At 39.4% G+C, this 14114-nt stretch overlaps 1 protein-coding gene across 1 annotated transcript in view; it reads left to right on the top strand.

Moving 5' to 3' along the window:
- The first annotated feature begins 1989 nt into the window (after positions 1 to 1989).
- FHL5 (four and a half LIM domains 5) overlaps positions 1990 to 14114 on the top strand; it is a 33857-nt gene continuing 21732 nt past the window's right edge. Inside the window, exon 1 of the mRNA XM_066254345.1 lies at positions 1990 to 2116. The gene's annotated coding sequence lies outside the window, so the exon portion shown is untranslated. The remainder of the gene's footprint in view (positions 2117 to 14114) is intronic.

Raw genomic sequence — 14114 nt, forward strand, 5'->3', positions numbered from 1 at the left:
AGGGAAGGGAAGTCTGAGGTGACAGCCTGGATGACTGTCCCGTGCCCCGAGATGGCAAGTACAGCAGGCTGATGGTTAGGACTGGGGAGACGATGAAGAAGTTTATTTGAGACTGAGTTTGAGATGCCTGGGGATCTCTAGACAAAGATGTCCAAAGACTTCCCTCGCTCTCCACCATCGTCATTCGTCACTTCTGCTGGTTCTCTCAAATGTGTCATCGCCCTGCATTCAGGTCCGCACATTTCTCATTTAGTTAAAACAAATGGTGTCTGCCTCAGCCTGCCTGTATCCTGTCCTAGAACCTTCGAAAGTGGTATCAGTTGAGAACAGAGAGTAGTACCAGTTTGGGAGTCATATCGTTAATTGCCACACTGCGTGGAGAGGGTACGGAGGAACGTTCTGAACTGAGGACGACGCTCCGGAGAAGGATGAGGTGAATAAAGGGGAAGGAGGCTGAGGCTCTAAGAGCAAGGGGGAATCCAAAGAGTATAACTTAGTGAAACCAAGGGGAGACAATTTCTTAAGAAGAAAGAAACATAGCCAAAGGTGAGAAATTTCTGGTAAAATAAAACACAGTGCTCTTTGGGGTGCTAATTAAGATCTTTTATGAGCTTAATGAAGCAGTGTTTGGTGAAGTGGTTCTAGTGGAAGTCAGATTGCAGCAGTTTGTGGAGGGAACAGGAGGATCAGAAGTGGAATCAGTGGATATAGATTATCCTCTCAGGAGGCAGAGGTGTAAACAAAGAGGGTAATGACCCCATAACTGGTGGGTACGTAGGCAGTCTGTATCTCCAAGACTCTTCTTCCTCACTTCTGAAAGAAGAAAAATAAGGCTTGTCTAGCAGTATCCTGATTAAAATCTATTACTAATAGAATGCACTTACATCGTTTCACGGAATCAATTTGTTGCTGCTAATCATGTTTTCATTTTCATATCTTAACCATCAAAGTTAGATGAATAACGACAGAGTTGACTGGTTTTGTCTTTCCCTCGCTCGTTTCTTTATTTTTTTTGTACATATCTGAGTTTGACCTCAGAAAATGTTAATTTATCATTCCTTTAGCAATTAGAACAAGGACAGTTAAGTTTGTTCTGGGAATAAACGGAATTAAGGCAGTTTTTCACCCCACTTACAAACCAAAAAAGAAATGGCTTCTATTAGAGATTCTAGGAGCAAATGCCACTTGCTTTTATGAATTAGTTTGACTCACTCGTTCAATATTCAACCATTTCTTTAGATTCAACTCTTGAAATCTCAAGCTACTTTTCATGTTTTGAATTAAAGATTTCAAACACTCCGAGGAGTCTGTGCTTAAATGAAGCACACAGCTTAAGTGAATGCATCCAGCCAGCAGGTGACATAACAATTGTTGCCAGCTCATAGGGAAACAGGCAGAAACAGGGACTTAGTCCACACTGCAGGTGCAGGAAGCAGGTAACAACCTGGAGTTATTCTAGTCAAATCCAAGGCTCAGAGTTCCCAGATTTCCCAGGACGACGGTGATAAAAGCCACAACCAAGGGCTTATCTCAAGCTACCAACAACTCTGCAGGTGAGAACAGAATAATAGCTCTGTGGCTCAGCCATTTCTACCCCCAAATCAGGGTTCTGATAGTCACCAGACACAGAACAAACACAAAACAGATTAATCAAACACAAAACACATTCCTCTTTTAGAAATTTTTAAAATGTAAATGCACCCTTAATTTAGCCTAGTCAGTGGGAATTTTTCAAGTGTGTATGTGCAGTTTGTGTTTTAAACTTTTTAAAGCTTATCCAGATATTTCAAATATTAATTCTGGCAGGATTGCCCTTTAAGGATGTCCTGCAGAGAACTTGTTACTCGTCATTTTAAGTAAAAATTGGCAAGGAATGCTTTTTCAGCCCAGTGGGGAGTCAGCTTCGTGTATATCACAAGCCTTGGAAAAAACTAACCCTCCTATTTTCTCCTAAAAGTTGAGAGAGCCGCTGTTGGGAGGAGGGGCCTCAGATAGCTCTGCGGGCTCCCTCTGTTCTTTTGGGAGCTGACCTATGAATGTGTTGGAGGGAAAAAAATCATCGTGTAGTCTCCTTTCATGCTGTTTAAATTACAGGAAGAAGCAGCTTTAAGAAAAAGTAAATTTTGTTTTCTTTTCCTTCCTCTTTTCTATGTGTTTTTATGTAGTATTTTCGCTTAAGTAGAAGAGACTCATTAATGATCGCATAAGAGAAAACATACTTGGCAGATAAGTATGGATCTTAAAATTCCTTAGAAGCCTTTTAAAAGCCATGTGAGCCAACAGTTATCAAACTTTATATGCTGAGCTTTTCAGATTTCTCACTTTGATGATCTACATGTGGAAACAGCAGGGTCCAGGCTACACTTTGGAGCTGCCTCCCAAAATCTGAGAGTGGCCCTTATTCATGGGGCAGAGTCGTCATAAAGGGACAGTGGGATGCCCAGGTTTCATTTGACCAATTTATTTGAATGACTAACTTGATCACTGAGGGTACTTTATGGCTGGATTTATATATCTGGAGCACATTTTGAAGTCATTTACATATTTTAAGTGAGAGTCCTGCTGTTTTTAAAAAAAATCTGCTTACCTTCCAGAAGCAGGCATAGAGACAATTCCTAATCTTAAGAGTTCTAAGATTAAATTAAAATAACTGCGTGTCTGGCCCACACAGATATATACCACATGCATCTAATACAGTGCTTCTGGAAACTGAGACAGTGTTACTTATGCAAAAGCATGCATCCCATATGTCTATACTTTCTCCTTCACTGTTGTAGTCAGAACCTCACTGGTGTCTTTCATCCATTTGAAAACCAAATGCAACTTCTCGGCTGTCAATCTGGGTTTCAGGATTGTAAAAACAAACAAAAAAAATCATTAATAAAATGTGTAATTCTTATAAATAAAATGTAAGAAAACCCTCAAGGCATTTTAGCCGTCATTTCACATCCATAAAACTGTCATGTAGAAATTCTAGCATTCTTATTAGCAAAGTATGTGGATTAAAATATAACATAAATATTGCAAACATATGTTATATACGAGAGAGATGCTTAACGTAGTTGTTATGGTGTTTGCCTACAGCCCTGGTCCAAGTTGCTTGATGGGGAAAGTAAACTCTAATGTCTGTTTTCTACGCTGGTTCTGTTTATTCCCATATGTTATCATTTAGTTGCCATTTCTGGGACTTTACTACCTAAACAAGAGCAGCCAATTTGTGTTTTAATGTAACATCACCTCACTGACAAATTTACCTCTTATTTTCATTTTACTTGCCAACAACATTTTGAGTAAAGCTGGATTAATTTGGGTTCCTTAGACAAGCCTGGTAACTTTCTGCTCTAATCTTGAAAATAAATGGTTTTCTAGAACATGTAGGAGATATCTTGATTTCTTTTTTTATGTTTTCAATCTAGGAAACATGGTCACTTTAGAAATGAAAACCAAATACTTGGGTTCACAGGGGAAGCTCTGAGTCAGATGTCAGTTAAACAATCTTGCATTTTCATGTTCTGGTAATTGCCTTTTTCCTGTCTGATTGTAATCATTTTCTCTTGTTGCCTTTTGGTCTCCTGGGTGGGGCAGTGAGGAGGAGGAGGGGAAGGAGGAGAAGAACATCTTAAATCCTTCAAAATGATCAACTTGAGCCTTTATCTATCTCCACATTTTGGGATTACAGACCCCCTTAATCTGAGAGAATCAATGGACCTTCTTTCTTGACAAAAAGTCCACGGCAAAATAGATATTTCAATGACATTTCTGGGGTGGATAGACTCATGGAATCTGTCCTTGGGTATTCTCTGGGGTCCTCATTATGGACCATTATGAAGCCACAGACCTCAGCTTAAGACACATGCTGGGGCCGGTGGGATCACCAACTAGTTAAAAGGCTTAGTGAGGAAGTGTGCCTAAACACTTTCTAAATTTCTCTCACCTGAAGACAAGGATTTTAGCTGAAAGGGAAGTTTAAGGGTTAATTTTCAGAGCTGGTGCTTAATGAATTCATGGTCACCCTTGTTCTGCGCAGAGTGTCATGGAAAGAACAGTGGAAGATTTAAGTAGCAGAACAGTTTCTTTTGTAGAAGCAAGTTTTAGAATGGAAGGGTGAGAGAATTAAGCCTCTAAAGAGCCCGGGATGTGGAAAGCATGGCTGCAGAGGATCTTCCTGTTTCTCTGGCCATCCTCCAGAATCCCTGTACACACCTATTGGTACATCAAAACACAAAAGGGGAGATCTAAGTTAATTCCCATTATCTTATACCCTCCTCTTCAAGGATCAGTCTCTAGTCTTTTCTTCTTTATTGGCTTCCATCAGCATTTAAATGTGTTCCATTTCCCGTCTTGAACAGCTTCTCCATTACTGGGCTCTTCTACTTAGCCTCATTCCTCAGCTTCACAGATGAATCTCTTGAAAGAATTGTCACTCGATGACACTCCGCCCACTCTTCTCAGTCCATTGCACTCTGGCTTCAGTCCACATTGGTCTTCCTCAGAGCTCATCGAGGGCATCCATTACCCATGTATTGCTAAATCCAGCAGACATTTCTTTCCCCATCTACCTGGCATCTCAAAAGCATTTTACCCTATTCTCCACTTTTCCCATCTGGAAACACTCTTTGCCTGGGATTTCTTTGAGATCAAACTCCGCGTTTTCCTCCCACCTCTAAGACCTCTGTTCTCAGTCTGTTTTGCAGGTTTTCCTTCTCCCCTATATGCTAGCCTCCTTTTCTCTTACTGGAGCAATTTCACTGCTTTACTTATCATCTGTTCTCCATGATTATAAATTCAAATTTTTTATTTCTAGCTAAGATATCTTTTCTAAGCCACAGACCCATATTTCTAACAGCCTGTTAATCACAGGACTGCCCAGAGCAGACTGGACCCCAGTAAATATTGATACAATGGGAAGGTGGGAGGAATATCAGAGGCAAGCCAGGCAAAAATTTTGACATGGAATTTGCCATAGGACCCTTTCCAAAATGCCCAAGTTATTTGTATGGCTTCACTGCTCCATCTAATTAGCCCCAGTTGAACGGCTCTTCTTGGCTATCCCACATTCCTCTCAAATTTTATCATTTTAACTTAAAAGTAACTTCATTATTTCCCTTTCCCTGTTCCCCACCCTACTTTCCTCAAGTATACTCTTGTGCAGTAAGGGACAGCGTGATGCAACCCATTGCTCAAGCCAGAAACTTGGGGTGAACTAACTCTTCTGCCTCAATCACACACCCAGAGAATCCGTCAGCACTCCCTAACACACTCACCTGCTTCTCTGCTGTCCCTGCAGCCACCCACCCATGTTGGGCTGCGTCTTCCTTCACTTGTCTGAGAGCAGCAGCTTTCACTGGTCTCCTGCTGCCAGAATCGGCCTTTTCTGGGTATGGAAGCCAGAGTGATAAACCTAAAACCACTGGTCTAAAAAACTTGATTTTACCAATCTCTTACTTTGTACTTTCCCCTGACTCTCTGCTGGCTTTGGGATAATGTCCAGATGCCTTCTCAAGGTTAAAGAGAAGTGGTCTAGTGAATTGCAGCATATCTCTGATTCAAACTTGAAGGTGCTTGGGAACCAGTTCTGCATCTTTGTTAAAATGCAGACCCTGGTTCAGTAGGGTCTGGGTTGGTGCTTGAGCCTACGCAAGCCCCCAGATGATGCTGAGAATACTGGTCCACGGACCACACTTTTCATGCCAAACTGGCTGAAGCTCAAATCCCAGTTGTGTCACTCACTAGGTCTGGGAACTTAGAGAAGTCACTAGTCTCTGTGTGTATTGCTTTCCTTATACATAAAGTGATCTTAATGGTGTACCTTCTTAGGTTTGTTATGAGAAATAGGCATATTATATTAAAATTACTTGAAACATAATGTATTAAGTTCTAGTTATTATTACTTGTCAAGATCTCGAGTAATTTAGCCTTTATGTTCTTTTCCAAACACACACACACACACACACACACACACACACACATGTCCACTAATTAATTGAAAAATATGTATGCCATTATCAAAATTCCACATGGGAAACTGATACTAAAAACGCAAACATCTTATAAACTATCACGTACAAAAAAATATATATATAACAAGTTAAATTCCCAAAAGCATTTAAAAGAATTGTTACTCTCATCAAGGTAATTAAAACATTTATTGTTATATTTGTTTTTTGACTAAACCAAGGGCTTAGAAATAATGCTATTCACTCCTTCATTTTGTTTCTGTTAAGTTTTAAACTACAAAGCTAGCACAATCAAAGAATCATAATCTAACATCCTGGTTAATGTGCTTTTGTATATATTATTCTCTCTCCCTCTCTTCCCGTTTACACATACATACATAGTATAACAGAGGAGCTGAAGAAGAAAACCACCTTTATTGTGACATGTGTGGTTGAAAGTTCCACTTAAGCACGTGCCCCTCCTTTCAGAGTTCTAAGGCAACTGCAAAATAGACACAGGTGTCATATCTGGATCAGTTTCCCATCAATAGCTGGATTGGGAAACAAAGCTTTTTCTAAAGCCTAGCCCACCCACCCTGAATGGAGCATCTTCCCAGTGGGGTAGAGCTTGGGCCCCTGCAGCTCCTTCGTGGGGAGGCCAGCTGCAGCGGCCCCCTCCAGGGAGGGGAGCAGAGATTGGGCCCGTGCACTAACGATTCGATTCGCACTGGAGTGAGGGGAGTGAGAGCAGGTTACACTTGAGAGTGTCCCTTTGCCCGGTTCCCTCTCCTCAAGCAGAGTAGAATCAGTGAGCCAGTGGAGGGACATTTTATCCTCAACGCTTTCACAATGGGAGAGAGAAATTTTTCAATGCCAAAAAAATCTGGGGGAATGAGAGGTTCTCTCACGTACTTTGTTTTTAGTTATTAATCTTTGTAAAAATTATTTTTATTTTTTATTTTTTTCAGTTACAGTTTACATTCAACGTTATTTTGGATTAGTTTCAGGAGTACAGCATAGTAGTTAGACAATTATATACTTTACAAAGTGTTCCCCCGGATAGTTCATATAATTTTTAATTTAAAAAAATTCTTGGTTTCTTATCATTTAGATCAGGGGTCTCAAACTCAACTCAGCATGTGGGCCGCAGAGCAAGATCACAGCCATTCGGTGGGCCACACTAGGTCTACAAAAGGCAACTGTTACGCAACACTTTTCTCACTGCAGTTGAAAACAAAAAAAAATCAGTACAACAAGCACAATCGTACATGCAGTTTACTCAGTGTCACAAAACGACCAGAAACTGTAGTTCGCATAGTTAACTGCTGTTAACTAAGTTAACTGCTGTTAACTAAGCTAATATCTAGCTAGGATGCTAGAGAAATGAAAAATACAAGTAGGCCCCTAGGCTTACTTAATTTTATCCAAAATATTTCGAACTTCGTGGATTAGTCTGCGGGCCGCACAAAATTGTTCAGCGGGCCGCGAGTTTGAGACCCCTGGTCTAGATCATCAATGTGAATTGTTGAAATGACAAGTGAGAGGAGGTTTTGGTTGACAGCATATAGACTTACTTTTACATAGTATTCTTCAGTTGGCCAAAATTAAATAAATAGCAATATGTAATTGAGTGTTTTAAGCTCTGACATATACAAATATTTTGTTTCATACGTGACCTTTTTCTTATCCACCTAGAAACAAGTACTGCGCTCCGGTTACAGCACCCGCAGCGCTGGTAGTGTGCCCGGCTGTGGGCCGCGGCCCTTGGCAGTCCCCACTGCTTCGGAACCTCCTCTCACCTTTCCTTAGAGACTAACTTTACCTCAAGTTAGAGCTCCCAGGAGAAGCTTTACCTGAAGTTTTCTAGAAATATCCTGAAATTTCCAGAGCACCCTTAGCATATGTTCAAGCATTTCCGCATGTCCTCTCCCTTTCTTCCCTCACTGCCCGTCCGTCCATCCACAATCTTTACTGAGTGCTCTGCATACGCTAGTAATATGCCCGAGACCAGCAGTCTGGTGGTCGCGTAGCATCTGTCCTGCTGGAAGCTTACTGTTGACAGGAAAGGTGATTGGGGCTAATATGTAATGTGTGTGAAAGTACCAAGAGCCACGAGAACTGAACAGCCAGGGTCCTAATCAGGTGGAAGAGTGATGGAGTAAAGAAATTATCTGTGAGTCTCTCCCACACCAGCATGGAAGCTGTGCATGGATAGAGTACTGGTCTTACCCGCCAAGGTCCAGGGATGGCCCAACGCTGGCATTCACCCCTCTTCGTGAACCTACAGAACTCAAGCTCACTGTGGTCGGAGAGCTAGCTGCTGCATACTGTTTGGTTTGCAAGTTAAAAAAAGCCAGACCAAGGTTCATGCCAGACTGTGAAAGATCTGAAATGTTATGCTAAAAAGCTTGGAGTATGAGGGTCACAGAAAATAGTGTGATTAAAAGACGAGTCATTAAAGACTCTAGGTTGGCCTCTGTTTATTAAATAGAAAGTAGCTGTCTGGCTCTACACCTTTAATATTGTATCATGAAACATCTGACTGTTTTCCTCCTGCATTCCTTTAGTGTGTATTTGTTACCAGGCTCTGTTTTCGGGACCAGGAACACAGCCCTGAACAAGGCAGGGAAGGTCTTTGCTCCTGTTTGGCGACATGTTCATATATGCCTTAAAAATTCACACACTGAGTAAGGCTTAGGGTGAAAATGAACATAACACTAAAACATAACCAGTATTTGTCAGCTTATACTGTCAATATTTGGTTTACAGAAGAATGATAACAGTTTTTTCCCTTTCCTTTATACACTGAATTAGCATAAACAACCTGAGATCAACACACTGTGTTTCCAAAGCTATAAACTGGCAACTGAGTAAAGGCTGTGAGGACTCCAGCTATAGTCCTCTTCCTGCGACAGAAGCTGAAAATCAGCTTTGTGTAAATCTCTGAGACTCGGAACAGATAAAAATTAAATTAAAGCTGGTTTGAAATATCACCATGTGGTAGTTTAAACGGTCACACCCTCTATCACCAAAAAATTTTAAACTGGCAATAAAGTAGTTTATAGTTATCAGTAAGTATTATCACCAAAGTACAGGATATAGTTCTGCCTTGAATCTTTTTAAATCACATTCTATTAAGAAAATGATTATTTTGCTTCAGGCATAAATACTGTGAAAACTAGTTAACATCAACTTCTACCCACTTTCAATACCACCCCCCCACACACCCACACACACCACTTGTCACACATACTCACACATACAACACACAAACACACTCACCACACACGCGTACAGATCACTACCTCATTTTTTAGGTAAGGACCCAGAAAATAAAGCCAAATGTGGTTTTGGGCTTTTTTCCCCACTCCACAGTAAACCGGTAATAACTATAATAAACAAAATCCAATAGAAACCGAATTGCCTTGAATGTCGTAGGGAAGATGTACCTGTTTTTGAGGATTATTGCTTCATTTGAACAGCTAGTTATAGCCTGGCTTCGGGCACGGGAGGACCTTCTCTGGTTATGCCTGTGAGGCCATCACCTGGTCAGCTATTCAAACCCGGAGTGCCAGACGGAAGTCAGGAGAGAGTTTTCTTATTTTTCTTTTTTGGAAAAAAAATCACAGCAGGAACCTAAGCTTCATTACATACGAGCTTTGCATACGTTTACATGTGAAAACAACAGCAAAAGGCGTCTGTTTGGAGCCTAGAAATCTGAATTCTAGTTGACGCTTTTACATTAACCACTTTATGGGCTAAAAAATAAAACAACTCAATTGTCTTTCTAAACTTATGTTTTCCTCACTTTGCTGTTAGATGATAGATGAGAAAAAGAAAGAAAATACTTTCAAAAATCCCTCCCAGCTTCTAGTTTTGGTGATTCATGGATCAAAAGCATGCTTTTACAGAAAAAATATATCAAAATGACGGCGGTACCAGGAGGCTTTATCGCTCAATATCTTCGTGTGTTCACAGGGGATTCCCGCTCCTGCTTTCCCCACCAAGTCTCCGCCCCTGTGCTCCCGCTCCAACGTCCTTCCTCTCGTCTTATCTTAATAGCTGAGATTTAATTTCATTGTTAATAACCTATTACAGAAAAGACTGCTGTGCCACCAATTTATTGAAGAGTAGAAGTCAATTCTTTTTCTCCTTGAGAGAATGAGGTCACAGAGCAAAGCTGAGAAACAAATTGTTCAAAATTATGGTAAATGTAAGGTTCTTTAATTGGATCACTAAACTGGCATCCAATTTTGGCCAATCTTAAAAGAAAATCTCATGTTCATTTAACAAACTCGTCCTAATATAGGTCGCTCATAATTAACTAGTAATCTAGTCTAAAAAGGAGCTTGTTCATATTTATTTTTATTAGCATTGTGGGTGTTTTCTATTAAGTATTTATAAAATTTTATTTAGAAGATAATATTCCATTTTTCTGAAATTTTCAGCAAAGGAATATTAGCTAATTAATAGTAACCTTTTGGGGGATTTAGTTTGGATCTTTGTAAAATAAGGAATTTAAAATGTTATAACTCTTCTATTTCTTATTTTCTCAGGGGAAATAAATTTAGACTTTTGATTTGTTTATTTCATTTTTGTTTTAAAAATAAGCCATTCGTGTGTTTGGTCCAAAATTCAAAAGTGATAAAAGGCTATCCAGTGAAAATTAAATCTCACTTCCTGACCTGGCCTTTACTCACAGGTTCAAGAGGGACCCCGGATGTTTTTAAGTTAAATGGCAGTTAATGGGAAGCCAAGTTTAATTTTGATGAGTAGCAATTGTTACAGCACTATTAGGATAACAAATTATATATTTTGTAAAATTTTTGTCATTTTTCACCTACCATTATTTTCATTCTTGTATACTTTCTTCCTAAACAATGTTTATATTTAAGTAACTCAAACTAGTTTTTAACATATTTTGATATGTATTAACTCATTTGCTCTAGTCTAAAGCACCACATTCTACCGTGAAAGGCTTTAGAATATAAATGTCAGTTCTTCTTTATAATGTATGTACTTAGATGCTGCCAAAATGCCTAGTGGGATGATGATAAGGAAGTGGTTTCATAAAGTGTTACATTGAGCTGGCTCAAAAAAGCATGAAAATAATCCACTGAGATTTAAGAATTTAGAGACTAATTAGTATGCATGCATATGACAGGGGGTACATATGCCTCATGTGACAGCCCTTAGTGACAAGCTGCTAGATTCACAGAAGTGTCTGAGATGCCACCTGCCTCACCCCAGGTCAGTGAAGGGCCAGGGAGCGCTCCTTCTATGGAAGGCCTAGCCCTGTCCCTTCCCAGGTCTCTGCAGGCTCAGTAGATGTCTAAAGGCTGCAATGACCACTATTTTTGCAAACAGGATAGGAAGTTCAAAGAGATAGCCATTACCTACTTCACACCTGCATCCATCTGTTACATTGTTGGTCAATTTGCATCAAGAAAGGATACTGTGCTTGGTATCCTTACTTGGCCTACCAGTTCAAATGAAAAGAAAGAGGATCTGGAGCGTCCTCCCTAGAAATCAAGGAAAGAATGTTTACTTAGAAGGCTTCTGGTCACCTAGGGGATCATAATGATGCCTCTCAGCAGGAAATTCTAAAACTAGAGGTGCTTCAACTTATTTTCCTGATTCTGAGCCATCCTCACTTTGAATGAAGTAGAAATCCTTTGAAAATTATCATCAGTTTTACCTGAGACATTTTTCATGGTCACCCAGTAGTAAGTACTGGGCATTTTTAAGCTCCAATATGAGTAAAGAAATAAGTAAGACATAATAGTTGCTCTCAGTGAGCTTATATTATGATTAAAGAATATGACAGGCCCTGGCTGGTTGGCTCAGTGGTAGAGCATTGGCCCACGTGTGGAAAACCTGGGTTCGATTCCTGGTCAGGGCACATAGGAGAGGTACCCATCTGCTTCTCCACCCTTCCCTGTCTCTTTCCTCTCTATCTCTCTCTTCCCCTCCCACAGCCAAGGCTCCACTGGAGCAAAGCCTGGGCAGTGAGGATGGCTCCATGGCCTCCACCTCAGGCACTAGAATGGCTCCAGCCACAACAGAGCAATGCCCCAGATGGACAGAGCATCGCCCCCTGGTGGGCATGCCGGGTGGATCTCGGTCAGGCGCATACAGGAGTCTGTCTGACTGCCTCCCCACTTCTAACCTTGGAAAAATTAAAAAAAAATTTTTTTTAAAGAATATGACAAACCCTCAAAGATTTATAATAATACAACTTATAAATGTGCCTTCAGGTACCTTAAAATTGAAAAATTTTGAAACTTTAAGTCAAGAAAAAGAGAACTTGTTGACAAATTCACCTTATTTTAGGAAGCCCAGAAATGAGCTCTTCTTTTATTATTGTTTTATGATTTTGAAGATTATAAAGCAATAGAATTTATAATATTTGTTACTGCCAGAACATGTGAAATCCAACATATTAGGTGGTTAGACTTAGCTTAATCTCAGGAAAGTATTATGTGATTTATTGTGAAACCATATTTATTGCTCTTAGTTGAATGTTTGAAAGGTCTTCCAATTTGTTTAACTAGAGTTGTTAGCTAAGTCGTAGATTTAAAAGACTACTTTATAGGTTCCATTAGATAAAGAATACATCTATCATTTTATATTGGCCACCTTCCAAATAAAGCACCCTCTTCATTTTATTGGACAGTTTTTAATACAATCTATGTATTATCAGAATAGAAATGATTTATTTCTTATATTTAAAAACATTTGTTTAAAAGAAAATTATAGAAAGCAATTTTTGCTCAATTCTATATTTTTTATTAATTGATTTGATTGGGGTACAGGGTCAGGTGTGCAAGCTCAACATAACATCATCTACATGTACTTTTAGTGCTTCAAGATTTATAGGCAAGTTAAAGCGACTGGACCATGGCGACTAGAACATTGCTTCTCTCAGTGCTTGGATCTGTGGTGATTAACCTAACCTGTTCTCAAGCCACTGTTAGACTAGATTTGCCATTCTTCTAAGGTAAACTAATTAAGGATTGAGCTTTCTCATCAGTCATTATGGAAGAAAATTGGAGGATAAAATTCAGTGATTATAGTGATCAATTTATAATCTCAGATCACAGGATATTGAATTCAAAAATGAAAAAAAAAATGTTACAAAAGACATTGTCTTTCCTCTCTGGTGAAGTATCTGACCCTGGATAGCATATTTTTCATGTGACCTTAGCTCTCAAATACCTGGCCCTGGGGGCTTATTTGGCTGATTAGCATGTATTAGAGATGTAGCCTAGATTATAGATTTAGTCCTTCCTCAGGAGTCTTAGTTATGACAATGATAGATTGTACGTTTTGCTAAATAAGCTTCCATTTGTTATTAGATACAAAGGGAAAGCAGGTAGAAACAGTGTTATACCAATGGATCCATGGAGTTTCTTCTCCACTGTTAAGAAAACAATAACTAGGGTTCAGATACTGGTAGCACTAAGGAGAATGATGAATAAGGTGATCATCATATAGAATGAAACACCAAAAACAAATGATAAAATCATTACCTTTGAGGAATTCCACAGAGCACTTGTTTAATTTTCCAAGAATTTAGAGACAAGGAAAATACTTCTATGTTTATATTACATCTGCAGTGAACTTGTCGACTCCATCTCTAGGAAATGGGATAGATTTGGGGGATTCATATACAAGAAAACCTGCCCCTCCCATGAGCCGACTCCTTACCAAACAGTTTTATATAAATTATTTCTCTCAGTTTAGTCCTTGTATGTACCAAACCCTAGCACTAAATCATAACTTCAAACAAGACCTTGAGGAGACCCTGAGGCCATCTGGGAAATAGATTTGCTTGTGCAGAAAACCTTTTACAGAAATAACAGCAAGTTTTCAAGAAATGGGAGGGAAGATTTGACATATACTTACAGAAACAATTACGGTTCCCATGGAATCAAAATGGTAGAGGCAAGCCTAATCATGAATTTAAAAGCAGAAAGTTGGGATCTGGATAGACAGCTAAATAATCTAATTTCACCTTAAAAGGCAATAAGGCAATATTCTTTTTGTCTTGCAAGTATTCTTATATGCCAGTGAGGAAAAAAAAATCAAGGATGGTATTAAACCTACATATATTTAAGAATCTTATTTTTTTTTAAAAAAATTTATTGATTGAGACCCTGGCCAGTTAGCTCAGTT

Source organism: Saccopteryx bilineata, chromosome 1 (genome assembly GCF_036850765.1).
Source record: "Saccopteryx bilineata isolate mSacBil1 chromosome 1, mSacBil1_pri_phased_curated, whole genome shotgun sequence".
NCBI lineage: Eukaryota > Metazoa > Chordata > Mammalia > Chiroptera > Emballonuridae > Saccopteryx > Saccopteryx bilineata.